The sequence below is a fragment of the Cebus imitator genome, unplaced genomic scaffold (assembly GCF_001604975.1).
Source record: "Cebus imitator isolate Cc_AM_T3 unplaced genomic scaffold, Cebus_imitator-1.0 Scaffold23, whole genome shotgun sequence".
In the NCBI taxonomy this organism is placed as follows: Eukaryota; Metazoa; Chordata; class Mammalia; order Primates; family Cebidae; genus Cebus; species Cebus imitator.
The window spans coordinates 4447378-4462683 of record NW_016107338.1 but is presented as its reverse complement, the minus strand read 5'-3'; positions in this window follow the sequence as shown (position 1 = coordinate 4462683).

The window sequence follows — 15306 nt, the reverse complement described above, 5'->3', positions numbered from 1 at the left end:
AAAATGCTAAAAGTTTCCAAAAAGGTCTTAAAAAATTGTCCACAAGAGGACAAGAACTAGATTGGTATGAGACCTCTCAACAGAAATCTTAGATTCTAAAAAGCAGGGGAACAAAACCTTCAAACTCCTGAGAAAAAAAATCAGTTTCAATTTAGAATTCTATACCTTGCCAATCAATCAATCAAGTATAAAATTAGGACAAAAACATTTTCAGACCTGGAAAGAATGAAAAATTTACTACCTTTTAATGAATATCCTTGATGATATGGTCCAGCAAAATAAGAGAATTAAAAAAGAAAGAATAAGACACAAGACCCAGAAAGCAATAGATCCAATGCAGGAAGTTAAACTTCTAACCTCCACCTCCTGGGCTCAAGTGATCCTCCCACCTCAGCCTCCTGAATAGCTAGGACTACAGGTGCACACCACCACACCCAGCAAGTTTTTTTTTAATTTTTGTAGAGATTGAGTCTCACTATGTTGCCCAGACTGGTCTCGAACTCCTGGGCTCAAATGAATTCAAAGGAAATTCTAAGGAATTCAAAGAATTGAAAAGAATTTTCAAAGGCACAAACTCACAAAGAAAAAGAGATGATAGGATAACAAGGATGGGAGGAATAAAAAGAAAAGAAAAAGAGATGAAAATATTCCAAAATATATTGTGGCGATGGATGCACAACTCTATGAATATACTAAAAGCTACTGAGTTGCGCTCTTTAAATGAACAAATTGTATGGTCTATAAATTATATGTCAACAAATCTGTTTCAAGAAGAGAAAATGAGAATGTGAGATACAAAAATGGCAACAAAATTTCAGAAATTGAATGGCAGATGGATGAGTGATAAATAACCAAAGAGACCCTCACAAAAAAATGAATTACAAGCTCGCAGTAGAGAAAGCCTCAACGAAGCATTATTTACACCTTGGATTAAACAAAAGATTTGGGAATCCAGGGGCCTTGGGAAATAGGAATGAGAGATGGGGAAGATAGGGGGTTGACAAATTAACAATCAGTGAAAACTTCAAATGCCCTCCTCCATGCCACACAACTGGACAGCCACCAGTGGTGTTTTTGTTACCATATTAATATAAACAGAACACTGAGCTAACCAAGATACCTGTACCTCTATGTGAGAAGAATGAGGGGTGGGAAGCGCATATTTGATGTGGTGGGGGCCAAGGCAGTGATATGAAAGAAAGTTAAAGCCTCATCTTTTTTTAATCGGAAGTCAATAGTAAACGCCTAAAATTAAGTAATGAAGAAGTAGCATTGCAAGCAAATAATTTAGCAATATGGAAGAAAACATCACACTGCCTGAAAGCGATGGCCTTCGGGAAGTAAAACAGTGGCGGGGGTTGGAAGGGGGGAGTCAGGAGACTGCTTTTTTGGAGAATATTATCCCCCCTTCTATTTATTTTTTTTTTATTTTTTTATTCTTATTTTTGAGATGGAGTCTCACTCTGTCTCCCAGCCTGGAGTGCAGTGGTGTGATCTCAGCTCCCTACAACCTTCGCCTCCCAGGTTCAAGGGATTCTCCTGCCTCAGCCTCCCAAGTAGCTGAGATTACAGGTACACACTACCACTCCTGGTTCATTTTTGTATCTTTAGTAGAGACAGGATTGCACCATGTTGGCTAGGCTGGTCTCAAACTCCTGACCTCAAGTGATCCACCCACCTCAGCCTCTCAAAGTGCTGGGATTACAGGCATAAGCCACTGCGCCCGGCCTCCCCCTCCTTTTCCGACAGCTTTATTGAGATTTATTTTAGTATACTGCAGCATATATTTAATGAAAGCTGATATGATCTCAGTAAAGTGGAAGAACATCAACATTTTTAAAGATATGTCAACATGGACAATATCTAAAGAAACAAGAATTTTTCTGTGTATATGTGACTTTGTAGACCAAAGACTCTGGTATTCTAAGAGCAGTGACTATATGGATAGTAACTATTGTGATCAAGAATTAATACCATATGTCTATCCGTTTAGGGATTATGTGTCTTCTCAAAGCCCTCACAAATGGTTTTATCTGCCTTATAGATAAAAGCAACTGAAATCACCATATCAGTTGCTAAAAAATGTTCAGCTCTATATTGAGATATTATTCACATACTGCAAAGTTCATCCATTTAAAGTATACAACTCAATGGGTTTCAGTATACTCACAGAGTCGTGCAACTATCACCATAGTCTAATTGTAGATCATCAACCTGTTAAGAAACCTAATACTGCTGTTTTAATAACAAGACTTGTAAGTCATGGCAAAATAAAATAAAAACTAAATTAAAAAGAAAGAAACAAACTATTAAGACTGGTTTCCTCTGGGAAGGAGAACGTGGGGTGGATGGTGATGACATGAGAAATGGAGGTTCTCGTTGTTGGCCTCTCTGTAACATTTTCTGCTTTTTAAAAACCATGTATGTGTACTGTTTTGATTTTGTAATTTTCTGTAAAAGTTATAACAATTCCTTAAACACAAACTTAATGGAAAGTTGGGGATTAAATTTGGGGCAGTGTTTGCCAAAGCCCTTTGAAAGTCGAAAGTGCTCTGCAGATTTGAGGAACTGTTGTCATTCCAGCATCACAGCAGAATTAGGTGGGAAGACATCACACAAGGTCAGCAACTTGGGAACTGGGACATGGCTACATAACACCTGCTGGGAGGTGGCCACCAGCTGGACGATGGGGCTGTCCCCACAAAAATGCCCTTTTTTTGGAGATCCCTGAGGGTCAGGGGCCAGCAACTCTATCGCTGGAAGATAGACTCTATCGCTGGGAAGACAGGCAGAGGGCCAACCCTCAGGACACATGAGTGTGGCATGTCCATGATCAGAGGCCAAGGTCACTCACTTGTGACACGAAAAAGTGAGTGTCAATGACTTAAGTATTAATAGAAAGAGAACTGTGGCATCATCTCACCCAGAACCATCTCTCCACAAATAGCAGGTTCCACTTTTCTTAAGATTAGTTCTGTTTTACATTTTACATTTTCCTTCACTTTTCAGAAAAGTGGCCCCAAGTGGGACTGCCTTTTTTTAATTCCAGGGAATAGCACGGCCACATCAGCACCGTTCCCGCCTCTGCCTCCAAGCTGTTTCTCATCTGGCTGCTGAGAGAAGTGGCTGCTGCTCTGCCAGCAAAATGTCTCTGGGAAGAAACGAATGGAAAATGTGAGGAAATTTCCTTCCAAAATCTCAAAGAATCGCTCAGCATAACCAGTGAGAATTAGCTGCGCAATGAACCACACTGGAAAAAAAGGAAAAGGCGATCATAGTTCCTCAGTGCCTGATGCTCATCCAGATTTACAGCAGGACCTCTCTTCATGGAACCCCAAAAGGTTACCACGTTGAGGGAAGGCTTCCCAAATGGGGCTGAAGACATGAATCTCGTAGGTGAGGACCCTCACTGGGGAGTCTTGAGGGAGAGATAAGACCAGCCACCCTGGAACCTCAATGAGGAATTTGAAAACTTGGACTTGAGGCTGGAAGTGTTAAGACTGTTGTCAACCTTCAAACCCTGACAGGCCTGACCAGTCATGACCATCTCTCACTTGTGCCTGGTGTAAACCCCACCCCCACCTGTTCCCAGGCTGTCAGAGGACAGCCTTTAGGAACCCACCAGTGGTTTAACAAATACACCCCAGAAAAGCTTATCTCACTGTTTTTCTTTGTTGTTGTTTTGTTTTTTGAGACAGGGTCTCACTCTGTGGCCCAGGCTGGAGTGCAGTGACACAATCATGGCTCACTGCAGCCTCCACCTCTTGGGCTCAAGTGATTCTCCCACCTCAGCCTCCTAAGTAGCTGAATACAGGCATGCACTACCATGCCTAATTTTTAAATTATTTGTAGAGACATGGTCTCACTATGCTGCCCAGGCTGGTTTCAAACTCCTGAGCTCAAGCAATCCTCCCACCTCAGCCTCCCAAATTGCTGGGACTATAGGCATGAGGCACTGCACCTGACCTGCATTATTATTATTTTTTTAACCAAAACAACCAAGTGAGAGCTCTGTTATGAGAATGAGACATAGGAGAGGCAGGTTTTGACTGGGAGGAAAGGAAAACCCGATAAGAGACCTTACAAGGAGGGCAGCCCTGATAAGGAAACCTGGGACCCTGCTTTGAGCGATACTAAGTAGAGCAAATAGCAAGAAGGAAATGGAGCATAAGTGATGCAATGCAGTAAACAACCGATAGAAAAAATAAAAAAGAAAATGATGCAATGATTTGTTACAGCTCATTTTTTCTTTATTTCATTTCATTCATTGACAGCCATTTTACTTGGAAATAAGAAAATTTAAATGCAATACAAATATGCAAATGAAGTGCTGAGGACAATTTTCAGAACCTTCTTTGTAGATAATTACACCCAGGTGAGCCTCTCTTCTGAATGGGACCTTGAATTATAATGCCTCCCTGTCTTCTAGCCTCTTAGGCAATGAAGACACATGGTGCAGAAGTTTTGAAATAAGCCACATCTGACTGAAAGTCCTGAATCTGCCATTTAGTGGCTGTGTGACCTTAGGAAAGTCACTCCACCTCTCTGAGCTTCAGTTTCTTCATCTAATTCATGGTAGTAACAATGAGAGCTAAGACCTTCTTGATCATTTTCTATGTACCAATGTTGTAAGCCATCTATGTTGATCAACTCTTTTCTATCTCATGACAAGCTTTTCATATATATTGTTATGAGTCGAATGGTATTTCCCAAACATTTATGTGTTGAAATCCTAACCCCCAGTATCATAGAATGTGGCCTTATTTGGAAACAGGATCATTGTAGAAGTAATAAAGAAATTTAAGATAACATTTTACTGGAATAGGATGAGCCCCTAATCCAACATGAAAGGCATCCTTACAAAAAGAGGACATTTGGGCCAGGCACAGTGGCTCACACCTACAATCCCAGCACTTTGGGAGGCTGAGGCAGGCAGATCATGAGGTCAGGAGATTGTGACCAGCCTGGCCAACATGGTGAAACCCTGTCTCTACTAAAAATATAAAAATTAGCTGAGTGTTATGGCATGCACCTGTAATCCCAGTTACTCAGGAGACTGAGGCAGGAGAATTGCTTGAACCTGGGAGGCAGATGTTGCAGTGAGCTGAGATCGCGCCACTGCACTCCAGCCTGGGCGACAGAGCAAGATTTAGTCTCAAAAAGAAAAAAATAAAATAAAAAAGGAAATTTGGACTCAGAGACACACGCATAGTTAGAATGCCACATGAAGATTGAAATTATGTTGCTACAAGTTAAGGAACTCCCAGGAACAGGTCTTTCTCTGGTGCCTTCAGAGGGAGCATGACCCTGCTGACACCCTGATCTTAGACTTCTAGCCTGCAGAACTGAGACAGTAAATTCCTGCTGGTTAAACCACTTGGTTTGTGGTACTTTGTTATGGTAGCCCTAGCAAATACGTACAGTCATGCATTGCATAACAGTATTTCCATCAGTGCAAATCACATATTCAACAATGGTCCCATAAGATAAACAGTGCCGTATTTTTACAGTACTTTTTTTATGTTTAGATATATTTGGATGCACAAATACTTACCATTGTGTTATAACTGCCCCAGGATTCAGCACAGTAACATGTTGTATAGGTTTGTAGCCTAGAAATAATAGACTATACCAAATAGCCTAGGTGTGTAGTAGACTAAATGTAGACTGTACCATTTAGGTTTGTGTAAGTACACTCCTTGATGTTCACACAATCGCAAAATCGCCTGATGACACATGTCTCAAAACATATCCCCTTTATTAAGTAACCTGTGACTATATGTATAGTCAGCCCTCCATTTCCAAGTTTCACATTTGAAGATTTAATTAACTACAAATCAAAAATATTCAGAAAAACAAAACAACAAAAAACACAAATTTGAAAAACTACAGTATAACAAGCACTTACATAGCATGTACTTTGTATTAGGTACCATAAGTAATCTAGAGATGATTTAAAATATAAGTGAAGATGTGCATAGGTTCTAAGCAAATACTAAGCATTTTTTTTTTTCAGACAGTACCTTCCTCTGTTGCCAAGGCTGGAGTGCAGTGGCACAATCTCAGCTCACTGCAACCTCCACCTGCTGGGCTCAAGCGACCCTCCCTGCCTCAGGCTGCCAAGTAGCTGGGATTACAGGTCCTTGCCACCACACCTGGCTAATGTTTGTATTTTTAGTAGAGATGAAGTTTTGCCATATTGTCGAGACTGGTTTCAAATTCCTGGGCTCAACCACCTCAGCCTCCCAAAGTGTTGAGATTACAGGCATGAGCCACTGTGCCTGACCTAAGCCATTTTATATAAGGGACTTAAACACTGATGGACTTTGATATCCATGGAAGATCCTGGAACCAATCCCCGCATAAATACTGAGGGATGACTATATGTATATGTGTGTTATTGCATTTCCATTTTACAGACAAGAAAACCAATACCCAAGAACTTGAGGTCACACAGTAAGTAGGTGAGCTGAGAATAAAAACCTTTACCTTAACCCTTACATTACATGGTTGTGGTACTTAGCTTCATAGGATTGCCATAAGGACCAAGTGAGATAATTCATGCAAATTATTTAGCTCTGTGACTAGCACATATTAAGCACTCAACAAATTTAGCTACTATTGTTTGTTGTGGTGGTTCTCTATCCAGAATTACACATTTAATATTCATCACAAATTCTTCAACTGAGGTCCTATTTTTCCTATATTATAGATGTTTAAAAAGTAAAACACAGAATTAATGACATGACTGGGATTTCAAAGCAAGTTCTTCCTCCAAAGAACTGTCTTGTTCCAAATCCAAACTAAACCACCCCTATTTTCTATTTATTAATCTTCTTTTAACTCTATTCCAGAAAAGAATTTCAATCTGCCCTTGTTGGAAAAATTCCAGCCAAGCTCACTGGCTAGATTGTGGTGGCTCTTTTGGAAGATTATGATGAGAGACAGGTGAAGAGGACCCCACCCATGAAATGAAATGGGTCTGGCAGGACTTGAAGCTGCTTGGATGTCTGCAGGCCTAAGTACTAGTTTACATGGATTATGATAGAACTAGGTCTGGCCAGAGGACCCTACCAGAGGATATAAACTAAAACCCATTATCCACTAAAAATAAACTACCAGAATTGAGTCAGAGAATAATCTCTCCATTAAACAGGGCTTGATGAAATTCTAACAAAAGTTCACACACAAGACCCAAAAAGCACAAGCAATAAGAAAAAGACAAAAAAAATTGACTCAAATAGAATTTTAAAAACACTTTTAAGCAGAGGAAACTAAGAAATCATAGGCAAATGCAGCCTAGAAACTGGCATTCACAGTGAGTATAATCGACAAAGAAGTGGTATCCGGAAAATGTTTTTAAAGCTCCTACCAGTCAGTAGAAATAAGAACAACTGCCCATCAGGAAAAACTGGGCCCAGATGTTGAGGCCTCCACCATAAGATCATAGGAGAGTCTGCATTTCACATCCATTTCACATCCTGTTTCTCAAGAAATATGGCCTATCTGTCTATATTAGTCCATTTTCACACTGCTATAAAGATACTACCCAAGACTGTGTAATTTATTTATTTTTATTTTTATTTTTTTGAGACGGAGTCTTGCTCTGTTGCCCAGGCTGGAGTGAAGAGGCGTGATTTCTGCTCACTGCAACCTCCACCTCCCAGGTTCAAGTGATTCTCCTGCCTCAGCCTCCTGAGTAACTGGGATTACAGGCACCTGCCAACACGCCTGGTTGATTTTTGTATTTTTAGTTGATACAGGTTTTCACCATATTGACAAGGCTGGTCTCAAACTCCCAACCTTGTGATCCACCCACCTCGGCCTCCCAAAGTGCTGGAATTACAGGCGTGAGTCACCATACCCGGCCAGGGACTGTGTAACTTATAAAGGAAAGAGGTTTTTAATTGACTCACAGTTCCACTTGGCTAGGAAGGCCTCAGGAAACTTACAATCATGGTGGAAAGGGAAGCAGCATGTCTTACACAGCAGCAGGAGAGAGAGAGAGAGTGTGAGAGCAAGGGAAAAGCTACCATTTATAAAACCATCAGATCTCATGAGAACTCTCTCACTATCATGAGAACAGTATGAAGAAAATCACTCCCATAATCCAATCACTTCCCTCCCTCCATACATAGGGATTACAATTAGAGATGAGATTTGGGTGGGGACATAGAGCCAAGCCAAGGTGATACTTCAACTGAGCAATCTGCTCCTAGGTATACATACCCTACCCTCCAGGAAACATGAATCAGAATGTTCTCTGCAGCATTATTTGCAATAGTAAGCAATAAAAACAACCTAGATGGATAAAAAATGGTGGCATATTCATAAAAATGAACTGGATAGTGGTATCTGCATGGATAAATCTCATAAATATTCAGTTTTAAAAACCAAATGGCATTTATTATATCATTTACAGTATATAAAGTTTACAAACATGCAAAACAATGTTATGTATTGCTTAGAGCTAATAGGATATGTAATCAATCTATGAATAGATATAGAGACATGGTAATACCAACTTCAAACTAGAGGGGAGAGGAGATAATGGGATGGGGAGGAGATACAGGGAGTTTTAAATGCATTTTTTTTTTAATTCTTTAAGCTAGATGGTGGGTGCATCAGTATCCATTAAATTATTCTCTAGGCCAGATACAGTGGCTGATGCCTACAATCCCAGCACTTTGGGAGGCCAAGGATGGGCAGATCACTTGAGATCAGGAGTTCAAGACCAGCCTGGCCAACATGGTGAAACCCCCGTCTCTACTAAAAATACAAAAATTAACCAATGTGGTGCCAGACGCCTGTAGTCCCAGCTACTCAGGAGGCTGAAGCAGGAGAATCACTTGAACCCAGGAAGCGGAGGCTGCAGTGAGCCAAGGTTGTGCCACTGCACTCCAGTCTGGGTGACACAGTGAGACTCTGTATCTATCTATCTATCTATATATATATATATATATATGTATATATATATATATATATATATATATATATACATATATATATATATATACATATATATATACACGTATATATATATATACTCTCCAAGCTTTAAGTCTGAATTTTTTCATAATAAAAAAATGGAAAAACTTTTCTAATGAGAATTGTAGAACCAGAGGCACAGTGGGTTCCTGGGGAAAGAATGTTCAATAAAAAGCAAGCAGCAACTTTTCCTTTTGTCAGAGGTATTGACCCTGCCAGGTGCTAGGAGCTGGAGGATGATGAAAATGTTCAGACTCATTGCTGCCCTCAGATGGCTTGTGATCTAACTTGATAAGAATAAAATCAGTGGCAATGCCAGTCAGGAGTGAAGCAACAAGGCCACAACAACATGTGGCAGTCACTCATCAGCCACCAGCCCGCAGGCACAGAGGCTGCTGGGACATCTGGCCACAGAGAAGTCAACACAACTGGTCCCTAAGCTGCAAGCTTCTTGAAGACATCTGAGTCCCTTTTCCCTCCCTATCCACATCCCCATACCTTTTATGGTTGGTTAAATTTTTTATTTTATTTTGTTTTAGAGACAAAGTCTCACTATGTTTCCCAGGCTGGTCTCAAACCCCTGGGTTCAAGTGATCCTCTCTCGTCAGCCTTCCAAGTAGCCAGGATTACAGGCACATGCCATGCCATTGGTGAAGTTTTGTTTAATTTTTTAATCATGATATATTTCAAGCATATGAAAAGGCACAGATAATACTGTAATGAACACCCAAGGACATCCTAGACAACAGATGTTAACATAGTTTGCATTTCTGTTTCAGATATAATTTGTAATATATCAACATAGATGGAGCAAATCCTCACACCCTGACCCCAAGTCTTCCCCTTCCCTCCCACTCTGAAGGGAACCACTGTCCTAACACTGTATCTCTCCCATGCATACTTTGGCACCTATAAACATAGAACATTGTAAAACAATGTAGTAAAACAATGAATTTTTTTTTACCATATTCAACCCAAGAAAAGCATTTTATACTTTGACCTTGTAAATGTACACGCGTGTGCGCACACGCATGTGGACATCTATGCCTGTGAGAGTGCATACGTAATCTAAAACGCAATTTTCATGAAATAACACTCTTAACTACTTGTGGTACATTCTGACTTTTTTTTTTTGAGATGCAGTCTCATTCTGTAGCCCAAGCTGAAGTGCAGTAGTGAGATCTTGGCTCACTGCAACCTTCTCTTCCCAGGCTCAAATGATTCTCGTGCCTCAGCCTCCTGAGTAGCTTGGACTACAGGCATGCATCACCATACCCAGCTAATTTTTTATATTTTAGTAGAGGGAGCTTCACCATGTTGTCCAGGGTGGTCTTGAACTCCTGAGTTCAGGTGATCCACCCACGTCAACCTCCCAAAGTGCTGGGATTACAGGCGTGAGCCACCGAGCCTGCCCTTTTATTTATTTATTTTTTTTTGAGACAGTCACACTCTGTTGCCTAGGCTAGACTGCATGGTCTCGGCTCACAGCAACTCCCACTTTCCAGGTTCAAGCAATTCTCCTCCTTCAGCCTCCTGAGTAGCTGGGATTACAGGTATACCTCACCACATCTGGCTAATTTTTGTATTTTTAGTAGAGACAGGGTTTCACCATATTGACCACGCTGTTCTCAAACTCCTGACCTCAAGCAATCCACCTGCCTCAGCCTCTCAAAGTGCTGGAATTACAGGTGCCCGGCCTGATTTTCTTTCTATTCTAATTTATGATGTTGGCAGTAACCCACTAAATTGATTTCATAACCTACAGACAGGTCATAATTAATTTTTTTTGAGACAGTCTCACTCTGTCACCCAGGCTGGAGTGCAGTGGCACAATCTTGACTCACTGCAACCTCCACCTCCCAGGCTTAAGCAATTCTCCTGCTTCAGCCTCTTGGGTAGCTGGGACTACTGGTGAACACCAACATACCTGACTAATTTTTTGCATTTTTAGTAGAGATGGGGTTTTACTAGGTTGGCCAGGCTGATCTCAAACTCCTGATCTCAGGTGATACACCCGCCTCGGCCTCCCAAAGTGCTGAGATTACAGGCATAAGCCACTGTGCCCAGTCCATAATTAACAATTTGAATGAAAAATAGTTTTCCATTATAATCCTATTTTACAGCTTATTCTTTCACTCCAGATATTTTGAGAGACATCCATTTTGAACATGGAGATCTAGTTCATTCATTTTAGCACATGCATGTTATTTGATATTTAATTCTCTTATTTACAGATAGATTATTTATATTTCACATATTTTCACGATTCCAAGATGTCCTACAGTGAATTTTCTTGAACATAAATACAAAAGTTTCTCTAGAATACATACCTGGAGTGAAGTAATTTGAGTTAAAGCTTGTACCTTTTACCTCTTCAATAGCAAATAACTGTTAAATTTTCCTAGAAATTGGGGTATGAATTACATTGCCTTCAACACTAATAAAAAGTATTTCCCTGCATCTTAACCATCACTTCCTGTTATTAGACTTTTTTGTTTGTTTCTGAGACAGAGTCTCACTCTGTTACCCAGGCTGGAGTGCAGTGATCCAATATCAGCTCACTGCAACCTCAACCTTCTGGGCTCAAGCTATTCTCATGCCTCAGCCTCCCAAGTAGCTGGGATTACAGTCATGCACTACCATGCCTGGCTAATTTTTTTTTTTTTTTTTTGAGTCAGAGTCTTACTCTGTTGCCCAGGCTAGAGTACAGTGTCACTATCTCTGCTCACTGCAATCTCCACCTCCCAGGTTCAATTGATTCTCCGGCCTCAGCCTCCCAAGTAGCTAGGATTACAGGCACCCACCACCATGCCTAATTTTTGTATTTTTGGTAGTTACAGTGTTTCACCATGTTGGCCAGGCTGGTCTTGAACTCCTGACTTCAAGTGATCAGCCTGCCTTGGCCTCCCAAATTGCTGGGATCACAGGCATGAGCCACTGTGCCCAGCCATTACTTTAAATTTTTGTCAATCTGATAGTGTGAATTTTTTCTTCTTTTATTTTACATTTCCCTCCTTTCTAACAAAGTAAGCTGCTCTTCATGTGGCTATTACTCCCTCAATCTTCTTTCCTTTGAATTGCCCATTGGATTGCCTGTATCTTTAGCATTAATTTTTAAGAGTTTCAATATATTCTGCACACGTTTTATTAGCTATATGTATTGCAAATATCTTCCCATTTTCATGAAAATTTATAAAATTTCTTTTTTGCCTATGCTGTCCAGTTTAAAACATTTTCCATATCCTGAAGTTATAACAATGAGTCTATATTTTCTTAATATTTTAAAATTTTACATTCTATACTTAGATTTTAATCCAGCTGGAATTGTGTATGTGTGCATGTGCACACATGTGTGTATGTATAGTGAGATGGGAATCCTATTTTATCTTTTATCATAGTTTATTGTCCAAGACCAATTTATTAAATATTCTTTCTTCACACTGCTCTGAATGCTACTTTTGTCATAAATCAAATCTACATAAGTCTTTTTCTACACTCTCCAGTTTTTCCCATTGGTAGCTTTTTCTATTTCTATGCTAATATTATACTGTTTAAGTTTCTATAGCTTGTAAAATTTTTTGAAATCTGAAGGGGCATATTTCTCATTATCAGAATTATTAAGATTTTTGAAATCTGTTACTGTTTTTTCTTTTATACAAATTTTTGGACCTATTTTGTCAACTGCTGTGAAAAAACTCTTGGGCATTTTTGTTGGGATTAATTTTATTTGGACAAAAATTGACATTTTATGTACCAAGACTTTTTACCCATGAATATGGTATTTTGTCTCCCAACTATCTGGTCTTGTTTTATGCCTTTCAAAAAATTGTTCTTATCTTTTCTTAAAAGGTCTTATCCTCATATTTCTAGAAGTTTATAGTGTTTTTATTTTTTATTGATATATAATAGATGTGCATAGTCACAGTGTTTTTGTTGATATTGTTATTTTAAATGTATTTTAAGTAAATTTTCCAAATTTTCTTACTGATTACTTTGGTTTTGTTGTTGTTGCTTTGAGACAGTGTCTCCCTCTGTCACGCAGGCTGGAGTGCAGTAATGCAGTCACAGCTCACTGCACCCTTGATCTCCTGGGCTTAAGCAGTCCTCCTACCCCAGCCTCCTGAGTAGCCGGGACCACAGGAACATGCTACCATGTCTAATTTTATTTTGTGAGTTTTTTGTTTTTTTGTAGAGACAGGGTTTCACCATGTTGTCCAGCCTGGTCTTCAACTCCTGGGCTCAAGCAATCTACCGTCCTCAGACTCCCAAAGTGATGGGATTACAGATGTGAGCCACCCCTAGCCTTTACTAATTGTTTTGTATGCTGTTCTCGTTTGCAGTAACCTTACTAAACATTCTTGTTATTTCTAATATTTTGGCTGTAGGTTCTCATAAATGTTCTATTATGGCCATCACATAATCTCAGACAATGATAATTTATTTTCTGTTCAGCTTTTTTTACTTTTTTCTGCAATCATGACCACCCCAACTCAGCACACAGGGACTAACAAGATAGTAGACTCTACTGTCTCTATAGCAACACTGGGGTGGAGGAGGCAAAGCTAACTGAGTCATTACGTTGATGGTGGCCGATCATCAGGCAAATTTAATACTGAAGTTCTCCAACATGTATGCTTGAACATGCACACTTGATTTTCTGTTAATGTTTTTTCCATCCCATGACTCCACTCAAATTCTCGACTATCTCCCACTGTATGGTTTTATGGGGCTGCTCATCCAAGAACCCTACTGGTACAGTATTCTCAATTCCTTCCATTATCATTTGTTATAACAGAAATGTTATTTTTGTATCCTAGGTAACCCAATTTGGTGTCTGCATTGTTTTTCCTTCATGATAATCCTAATGCTAGCTGGTATATTTAATAAGGGTATATAAAGTATACTAAATTCAGTGGGCTGAAATATGCAAGAACAAGATGTAAGTATTCCGTTTTCTCTTTCTGAGGCCTGTATTTTGGTGTTTTTTGATTTGCATTTTTTAGGGGCTGGTGGCGATGTTGCTGAATTGTTGGTGTTGTGTGTTTGTGTTTTATTTTGGTGACAACCTGTTATCCTCAGTTTTAGTCTACTTATTTCTAAAGTCTGAACATGAACGCAGATGTTTTATTGTCAGTGTTGCTTCTATTCCTTTTCATAACGTATTATTCTTTCTTTGTGGCTTTATTTGTTTATTTATTTATTTATTTATTTATTGAAACAGAGCTTTGCTCTGTTGCCCAGGCTGGAGTGCAGTGGCACAATCACAGCTCTTTGCAGCCTTGACCTCCTGGGCTCAAGTTGCGACATGGTAATTGCCCCATAAACTGCATACCCCGACCATACCTCAGCTTTCCATTGAAACTGCTCTCTGTAACCCTAACGTGACAGGCAAGCAGTCCAAACCAACACCATATTGGCCCCTGTGCCATTTTAAGAAAAACTAAGACTTGTAATAAGTAACTAAGGCCTGTAATTTTCCACCCTACCCAGACAATGTGTAAACTAACACTTATCTTGACTTCTGTAAACCACTTAAGTAACAATTGGAATGTCCAAAGCCCCTCGCCCTCACCCCTGCCCAGGAGGTGGTTTACAGGCATAAAAGGTCTTGACACCCTCCTTTCGCGGCCACAGGTTAGAGAGACGTGAGTCCTCCGTGGCCACCGGCAATAAAGACTCTGTAATTTGGCCTAGTCTTTGTCTCAGTGGTGATTTCGCGTTCGCTCGGTTACAACAAAGTGACCCTTCCATGTCAGCCTACTGAGTAGCTGGGACTACAGGTGCACACCACCACACCAGCTAGTTTTTTATTTCTTATAGAGGCAGGGCCTCCATATGTTGCCCAGGCTGGTCTCAAACTTCTGGGCTCAATTGATCCTCCTGCCTCGAGCTCCCATAGTGCTGGGATTACAGGTGTAAGCCACCACACCCAGCTGTTGTATCTCTTTAATCATTTAAACATCCCTATCTTTGATGATCTCTTTCAAATTGTTTTTCTGTGATCTAGGGTTTAGGGTTGCTGATCCTCCTACAAGGGTCTGAAAACTCTTGTTTATGGTGGGTCTACCAGGTGTATTGTAATTATTTACTGAAAGCTCATCTTCAGCTGAGCTTGATTTTCCAATGGAAATCTTTTATGACCAGAGTGATTTTAGCAGTAACATACACAGGCCCACTCTTCATGTGCATCTCTTATTTTATGATGTTCATGACTCACAGGCAGTATAAATTCAGTCATCAAACCTCCCAAAGCATTAGCTTGGGATTTTACTTTCTCACAAAAGGATTTTATTTTTTCACCCAGAACCTAAGCACAAG